The sequence below is a fragment of the Lithobates pipiens genome, unplaced genomic scaffold, assembly GCF_037356315.1.
Source record: "Lithobates pipiens isolate NorthernLeopardFrog02 unplaced genomic scaffold, aLitPip1_a1.2 Scaffold_22, whole genome shotgun sequence".
NCBI classification, from domain to species: Eukaryota; Metazoa; Chordata; class Amphibia; order Anura; family Ranidae; genus Lithobates; species Lithobates pipiens.
In genome coordinates, this window is record NW_027507784.1 from 306,276,420 (window position 1) to 306,286,136 (window position 9,717).

Genomic DNA, 9,717 nt, shown 5'->3' on the forward strand with positions numbered 1-9,717 from the left:
ACATTCCCCTCCTATAAACTTCTCATTGCTGGACACAAGAGCTGACACTTATTCCTCTCCTTCCCAGGATCCACTCCTCCTTCCTGTCCGGTTACACTCCCCTCCTATGAACTTCTCATCGCTGGACCCAAGAGCTGACACTCACTCCTCCTTCCTGCCCAGCTACACTCCCCTCCTATAAACTTTTCATTGCTGGACACAAGAGGTGACACTTATTCCTCTCCTTCCAAGGATCCACTCCTCCTTCCTGTCCGGCCACGCTCCTCTTCTATAAACTTCTCATCGCTGGACCCAAGAGCTGACACTCACTCCTCCTTCCCAGGATCCACTCCTCCTTCCTGCCCGGCCACACTCCTCTCCTATAAACTTCTCATCGCTGGACCCAAGAGCTGACACTCACTCCTCCTTCCGAGGATGCACTCCTTCTTCCTGTCCGGCCACACTCCTCTCCTATAAACTTCTCATCGCTGGACCCAAGAGCTGACACTCACTCCTCTCCTTCCCAGGATCCACTCCTCCTTCCTGTCCGGCTACACTCCTCTCCTATAAACTTCTCATCACTGGACCCAAGAGCTGACACTCACTCCTCCTTCCCAGGATCCACTCCTCCTTCCTGTCCGGCCACACTCCTCTCCTATAAACTTCTCATTGCTGGGCCCAAGAGCTGACACTCACTCCTCTCCTTCCCAGGATCCACTCCTCCTTCCTGTCCGGCTACACTCCTCTCCTATAAACTTCTCATCGCTGGACCCAAGAGCTGACACTCACTCCTCCTTCCCAGGATCCACTCCTTCCTGTCCAGCTACACTCCACTCCTATAAACTGCTCATCTCTTGACCCAAGAGCTGACACTCGCTCCTCCTTCCTAGGATCCACTCCTCCTTCCTGTCCGGCTACACTCCACTCCTATAAACTGCTCATCGCTTGACCCAAGAGCTGACACTCACTCCTCCTTCCTGTCCAGCTACACTCCACTCCTATAAACTTCTCATTGCTGGACACAAGAGCTGACACTTATTCTTCTCCTTCCCAGGATCCACTCCTCCTTCCTGTCCGGTTACACTCCCCTCCTATGAACTTCTCATCGCTGGACCCAAGAGCTTACACTCACTCCTCCTTCCTGCCCAGCTACACTCCCCTCCTATAAACTTTTCATTGCTGGACACAAGAGCTGACACTTATTCCTCTCCTTCCAAGGATCCACTCCTCCTTTCTGTCCGGCCACACTCCTCTCCTATAAACTTCTCATCGCTGGACCCAAGAGCTGACACTCACTCCTCTCCTTCCCAGGATCCACTCCTCCTTCCTGTCCGGCCACACTCCTCTCCTATAAACTTCTCATCACTGGACCCAAGAGCTGACACTCACTCCTCCTTCCCAGGATCCACTCCTCCTTCCTGTCCGGCCACACTCCTCTCCTATAAACTTCTCATTGCTGGGCCCAAGAGCTGACACTCACTCCTCTCCTTCCCAGGATCCACTCCTCCTTCCTGTCCGGCTACACTCCACTCCTATAAACGTCTCATCGATGGACACAAGAGCTGACACTTATTCCTCTCCTTCCAAGGATCCACTCCTCCTTCCTGTCCGGTTACACTCCCCTCCTATGAACTTCTCATCGCTGGACCCAAGAGCTGACACTCACTCCTCCTTCCTGCCCAGCTACACTCCCCTCCTATAAACTTCTCATTGCTGGACACAAGAGGTGACACTTATTCCTCTCCTTCCAAGGATCTACTCCTCCTTTCTGTCTGGCTACACTCCCCTCCTATAAACTTCTAATTGCTGGACCTAAGAGCTGACACTCGCTCCCCCTTCCTGCCCCGCTACACTCCCCTCCTATAAACTTTTAGATGCTGGACCCAAGAGCTAACACTCACTCCTCCTTCCTGCCTGGCTACACTCCCCTCCTATAAACCTCTCATCCCTGGACCCAAGAGCTGACACTCACATCTTCTTCCTGCCCAAGTGTACTTTCACTCTTGCACACTTCTCCAAAAAAGTTCATGTCTAATCGCTGGACCCAAGAGCTGAAACTCACTCCTCTTTCTGCTAATTTCCCATTCTGAGAGCAGTCCCACTAAACCTCACTTTACCAATCATTGGACCCAAGAGCTGACACTCACTACTCTTTCTGCCAAAAGCAGTCCACCACTAACTTCACTTTACCAACCAAGAGCTGATGCTTACTGCTCCACCATCTCTGAGCGCACATATGAGCTGACACTTGCTTTTCTCCTTTCTTCTTTGCATGCACACTGACAATCTTAGGTAAGGAAACAGACAATCTTAGGTAAGGAAAACCGGCAGTGAAGGCGCCAGCATCTTAGGTAGGGGAGACCGGTAGTTAAGGTCCTGACATCTTAGGTAAGGGAAACCAGCAGTGAAGGTGCCAGCACCTTATGTAAGCGAAACCAGCAGTGAAGGTGCCAGTACCTTAGGTAAGGGAAACTGGCAGTGAAGGCACCAGCATCTTAGGTAAAGGAAACCAGCAGTGAAGGTACCAGCATCTTAGTTAAGGGAAACCATCCGTGAAGGCGCCAGCATCTTAGGTAAAGCTAACCAGCAGTGAAGGCGCCGACATCTTAGGTAAGGGAAACTGTTATGCCCCATACACACGAGTGGATTTTCCGTCAGGAAAAACTTGGATGGTTTTTCCGACGGAATTCTGCTCAAGCTTGGCTTGCATACACACGGTCACACAAAAGTTCTCTGAACTTTCGACCGTCAAGAACGTGGTGACGTACAACACTGCGACGAGCCGAGAAAATGTAGTTCAATGCTTCAGAGCATGCGTCGAATTGTTTCCGAGCATGCGTAGGAATTTTGCACGTCGGAATTGGTACAAACGATCAGAATTTCCTTTAGGAAATTTTTCAGACCGAGAAATTGAGAACCTGCTCTCAATCTTTTGTCCGATGGAGCATACACACGGTCCGACCAAACGGGGCATTAGTCAGCAAGCCACGCTGCGCTTTGTGAATGATCTCGCAGTGCCCAGGGACCTGCGGGGGAAGAAGGGGGGCAAACTCCTGGCTCAGATCTGACCCAGACATGGGACAGGTACCCCCCTCCCCCCCCCCAAAAAAAAGTGCCAAATGTGGCAGTGGAGAGGGGAAGGATGCAAACAAGCGGAACTTTCCCTTTTGGGTGAAGTTCCACTTTAAGTATGGCCAACCGTGTGGTCTGTACAGGCTGACTTATTTAGCGGAAGGCATTAACATAACACAATGAAGTGTATTCAGAAAGGCAAAGAACAATATGCAAAATCCAATAATCCATAGCAACCAGTCAGCAATCAGCTTTTACCAATCTGACTTTACCAAGATCATAATTGTTGCTTGAGATTGCTGCACTTTACATTTCATTGGCATTCTATTCACTGACTGATGGAGCCAGGAAATCTTACTTTTTGTACTATATCCCTGAAAGTCTGTATAGTATAGAATAGATGGTACTTGTAGCATAATGTGCAGCTCTTGTCCTTCTGGGAGATGGAGGTGTTCTGCTGCCACAGGCTACTCCAAGAGCTGACAGATGTCAGGTGAGAGCTACACAGATGGACAATCCCTTTTAATGTGCAAATGAAGACAAAGAATAGGACAATGTAGCAGGTCAATGAATAGAGTACTGCTGACAATCCGAGGTACTCGTTATACTGTTGTATGGAGGACATACACTCACCGGCCACTTTATTAGGTACACCTTGTTAGTACCGGGTCAGAATTGCCTTAATTCTTCGTGGCATAGATTCAGCAAGGTGTTGGAAACATTCCTAAGAGATTTTGGTCCATATTGATATGATAGCATCACTCAATTGCTGCAGATTTGTTGGCTGCACATCCATGATGTGAATCTCCTGTTCTACCACATCCCAAAGGTGCTCTATTGGATTGAGATCTGGTGAGTGTGGAGGCCATTGGAGTACAGTGACCTCATTGTCATGTTCAAGAAACCAGTGGTGAGATGATTTGAGCTTTGTGACATGGTGGAAGGAGCTATCAGAAGATGGGTACACTGTAGTCATAAAGCCATGGGCATAGTCAGCAACAATACTTAGGTAGGTCATGGTATTTAAACGATTCTCAAATGGTACTAAGGGGCCCAAAGTGTGCCAAGAAAATATCCCCCACACCATTACACCACCCCCAGCCTGACCCGTTGATACAAGGCAGCATGGATCCATGCTTTCATGTTGTTTACGACAAATTCTGACCCTACCATCTGAATGTTGCAGCTGAAATCGAGACTCATCAGACCAGGAAGTTGTTCCATTCTTCTATTGTCCAATTTTGGTGAGCCTGTGTGAATTCTAGCCTCAGTTTCCTGTTCTTAGCTGACAGGAGTGGTTCCTGGTGTGGTTTTCTGCTGCTGCAGCCCATCTGCTTTAGGGTTTGATGTGTTGTGCATTCAGAGATAGTGTTTTTCACACCTTGGATGTAATCAAGCAACTGCTGGGCAAACTACAAAGCTAGTCTACACTAGGCTTTCTTAACCAGGGTTCTTCCAAAGGTTGCTAGAGGTTCCCTCAGCAATGAGCAAATTCTGCCTCTTGGATAAGTTCCCACATACACCATTGATCTTTTTAGCCCCTTTTGACCATCACACTGATGTATCATGAGTTGTATAAAAAGGAGGAAGATGATGTAGATATAGTAGTTTTTAGCAAGGGTTCCTCTGTGTTGAAAAGGTTGAGAAAAGCCGATCTACACCATCCTGTAGCCAGCTTCCTCCCTGGAACATGCATATCTAAAGGGTGCCTAGAGATGTGTTCTTTCACTTTCGCAATCAGCAGAAAACTGATTTATCACAATAGGCTGGAGTGGACAGAGGCACAGCGAATGTAAGTCCTGTTTATTCACATTTCTTTCACAGGTGGGCTACTGGATCACTTTAATCAAAGTGAAAAAGAGAAAAAAAATGAGTGTACAGTATGTAAATCCCTGCATAAATTGTTGATTTTTTTTAAAGGCCTGTGATAAAATAATTATACATTTGATATATTGCAGCTTGCCAGACTGTAGATGCGGTGGCTGCATTGGTTTTCTTTTTCAGGCTTTTACCTATTTTTACCTGTTGATCCTACCAGCAATAAGTGACAATGACCACTTACTGTACTGTATTTATAAAGGAGCAGTATTGTCACTCCAGGACAGGAAGTGCATTAGGACTACAGAACATATGTGTCTCTCCTTATCTCCATAACAAAGGGGTGGGTGCTGTGTGTGTAGTTCACAGGTAAACTGGTAATACTGCCTGAGATGTAAGTGCAGTGGAGGCACAGAGCACAGGAGCTTACTTGATTTCTGGGAGGATCAACAGGTATGTTTTGCGCTCTAACAGACGACTTTCAATGCTGAGGTGTGGATTTTATTGCATAAATATATTGGTCCAGCTTGGCATTATGTAAGTATGCATATGCCAGACCAGTGGGATTGCTGTGGAGGTGGCAATTGGCAAATCACAGTCGTAGTCACCACTACTACAGTGATGGTCGCTGTATTCCAGGTCCTGTGCCGAGTGGTTACCTTGCTGCATAATAACCATCACTGTAGTAGCACTAACTACTGCATGGATTCTTCACTTCCACAGTGATCCCACAGGTATGGCATATGTATACTCATATCGTGCCAAGCTGGACCTAAGTATCTATCCAAAAAAAAACAAAAAATCCATCTCCGGATTTCAGCTTTAACAGACCAGAAGGAAGAAAACAAGAAAAGTTCATTGTTGGGGATAACATACACTTTAGGTGACGACTGAGCCGTCTTCACCAGGTATGTTTATAGCCCAGGGATTATCCAGCTTCTGTTTCTACACAAAAGAGGTTTACAAGCATAGAGACATTACACGTCATATACATTCCTCACTGCTCCTACTTCATCTCTTTATGACATCCAGGATCAACAAAGCTAAGGCCACTGTTTACGAGAGGCATTCGTTCTGTTTAACAGGAAGTGTACCTGTCACCTACAGACAGGAAGTGTACCTGTCACCTACAGACAGGAAGTGTACCTGTCACCTACAGACAGGAAGTATACCTGGCACATACAGACAGGAAGTGTACCTGTCACATACAATCAGGAAGTTCACCTGTCACAGACGGGAAGTGTACCTGTCACATGCAGGCAGGAAGGGCACCTGTCACATATAGAAAGGAAGTGCACCTGTCCCATACAGACAGGAAATGCACCTGTCACATATAGCGAGCAAGTGCACCTGTCAATAACAATCAGGAAGTGTACCTGTCACAGACAAGAAGTGTACCTGTCACATACAGGCAGGAAGGGCACCTGTCACATATAGAAAGGAAGTGCACTTGTCACATATAGAGAGCAAGTGCACCTGTCACAGACGAAAAGTGTCCCTGTCACATACAATCAGGAAGTGCACCTGTCACATATATAGAGGAAGTGCACCTGTCACATACAGACAGGAAGGGCACTTGTCATATACAGACAGGAAGTGCACCTGTCACATACAGACAGGAAGGGCACTTGTCATATACAGACAGGAAGTGCACCTGTCATATACAGACATGAAGGGCACCTGTCACATACAGACAGGAAGGGCACCCGTCACATATAGAGAGGAAGTGTACCTGTCACATATAATTAGAAAGTGTACCTGTCACATACAGAGAGGAAGTGCACCTGTCATATACAGACAGGAAGGGCACCTGTCACATACAGACAGGAAGGGCACCTGTCACATATAGAGAGGAAGTGCACCTGTCACATATAATTGGAAAGTGTAGCTGTCACATATAATTAGAAAGTGTACCTGTCACATACAGAGAGGAAGTGCACCTGTCACATAGAGACAGGAAGCATACCTCCCAAACTTTTGAGATGGGAGGAGGGACACATACAGTGCCTTGAAAAAGTATTAATACCCCTGGAAAGTTTCCACATTTTGTCATGTTACAACCAAAAACATACAGGTGATACTGGAAAAATTTGAATATTGTAAAAAAGTTCATTTATTTCACTAATGCAACTTAAAAGGTGAAACTAATATATGCGATACTCATTACATGCAAAATAAGATAGTTCAAGCCGTGATTTGTCATAATTGTGACGATTATGGCTTACAGCTCATGAAAACTGCAAATCCACAATCTTAAAGCGGGAGTCCACCGGGACTCCGCGTTTTTTTTTTTTTTTTTAAAAGCCAGCAGCTACAAATACTGCAGCTGCTGACTTTTAAATAGTGACACTTACCTGTCCAGCGCGCCCGCGATGTCGGCACCCGAAGCCGATCGCTCGCTCGTCTGGCGGGTCCTGCTGCCGCCATCTTGGGTATGGGAATCAGGAAATGGAGCCTTTCGGCTTCATTTCCCGGTTCCCTACTGCGCATGCGCGAGCCGCGCGGCGCAATCCGGACGGTCCCCGCTGCCTCTGGGATCTGTGTGTTTCCCAGCAGGCAGCGGGGCACTTGCTGAAGGGGGCGGGCGCTTGCGGAAAGGGGCGTAACGTACGCCCCTTTCCGCAGAGAGCTAGCCCGGAAGTGGGTGCAGTTACCTGGATTATCCAGGTAACTGCACCCCCCTCCCCCCTGAAAGGTGCCGATTGTGGCGCCGGAGGGGGGGGGGATTCCGATGAGCGGAGGTCCATTTTAGGGTGGACCTCCGCTTTAAGGCCCATACACACGATCTGACTTTTTGACAACAAATATGTAAATAAGCTGTTTTAAGGCAACATCCAACTGTGTGTAGACTCCATCGGACAAACTTTTTTGGTTTTCATCGGACTTTTGTTGGCTGTGCGAACGGACAAACTTTCCGGTAACAAAAGTTCGATGGAGCAAAGTCCGATTGTGTGTACAGAAAACCATAGGAGTTTTGTACAAAGTACAAACAAGCATGCTCAGAACCAATGCAAAAGATCAGACAACAATACAGAAGTTGACCAAAGGTGGTGGTAAAGAGCAGAAAAACCACATGATTTGGGGAAAGTTGGCTGAAAATGTCCTGCCGTGTGTATGCAATACAAGTTCATGGCCGACACCCTTTGCACAAAAATCCACAGGAAAGTTTGTACAAAGTCTGATCGTGTGTATGAGGCTTTAGACATTTAGAGTATTGTGAAAAGGTGCAATATTCTAGGCTCAAATTGTCCCACTCTAATCAGCTAATTAAGCCATAACACCTGTGAAGGGTTCCTGAGCCTTTAAATGGTCTCTTGGTCTGGTTCAGTAGGAATCACAATCATGGGAAATACTGCTGACCTGACAGTTGTGCAGAAAACCATCATTGACACCCTTCATAAGGAGGGAAAGCCTCAAAAGGTAATTGCAAAAGAAGTTGGGTGTTCCCAAAGTGCTGTATCAAAGTGCATTAATAGAAAGTTATGTGGAAGGGAAAAGTGTGGAAGAAAAAGGCGCACAAGCAGCAGGGATGACTGCAGCCTGGAGAGGAGTGTCAGGAAAAGGCCATTCAAAAATGTTGGGGACTTTCACAAGGAGTGGTCTGAGGCTGGAGTCAGTGCAACAACAGCCACCAGACACAGTTGGATCCTGGGCATGGGCTTCAAATGTCATATTCCTCTTGTCAAGCCACTCCTGAACAACAGACAACGTCAAAAGCGTCTTACCTGGGCTAAAGAAAAACAGACCTGCTCTGTTGCTCAGTGGTCCAAAGTCCTCTTTTCTGATGAGAGCAAATTTTGCATCTCATTTGGAAACCAAGGACCCAGAGTATGGAGGAGGAATGTAGAGGCACACATTGCAAGATGCTGTGTGAAGTTTCCACAGTCTGTGTTGATTTGGGGAGCCATGTCATCTGCTGGTGTTGGTCCACTGTGCTTTGTTAAGTCCAAGGTCAATGCAGCCGTCTACCAGGAGATTATGGAGCACTTCATGCTTCCTTCCACAGACGAGCTCTATGGGGATGCTGACTTCATTTCCCAGCAGGACTTGGCACCTGACCACACTGCCAAAAGCACCAAAACCTGCTTCAATGACCGTGGGATTACCGTGCTTGATTGGCCAGAAAACTCGCCTGACCCGAACCCCATAGAGAATCTATGGGGCATTGCCAAGAGAAAGATGAGAGACATGAGACAGTGCTGAAAGCATCCTGGTCTTCCATAACACCTCAGCAGTGCCACAAGCTTCCATGCCACGCCGCATTGAGGCAGTAATTGCTGCAAAAGGGGCCCGAACCAAGTACTGAGTATATATGCACGCTTATACTTTTCAGAGGTCCGATATTGTTCTATGTTCAATCCTTGTTTTATTGATTGCATGTAATATTCTAATTTTATGAGATTGTAGATTTGGGGTTTTCATGAGCTGTAAGCCATAATCATCACAATTATGACAAATCACGGCTTGAACTATTTTGCTTTTTATGTAACGAGTCAATCTCATATATTAATTTCACCTTTTAAGTTGCATTAGTGAAATAAATTAACTTTTGCACGATATTCAAATTTTTGAGTATCTTCTGTAAATGTATTTTATTGGGATTTTATGTGATAGGCCAACACAAAGTGGCACATACTGTAATTGTGACTTGGAAGGAAAAGGATAAATGTTTTTCAAATTTTTTTTTACAAATAAATATCTGAAAAGTGTGGGGTGCATTTGTATTCAGCCCCCCTGAGTCAATACTTTGTAGAACCGCCTTTCACTGCAATTACAGCTGCAAGTCTTTTGGGGATGTCTCTACCAGCTTTGCACATCTAGAGAGTGACATTTTGCCCATTCTTTTTT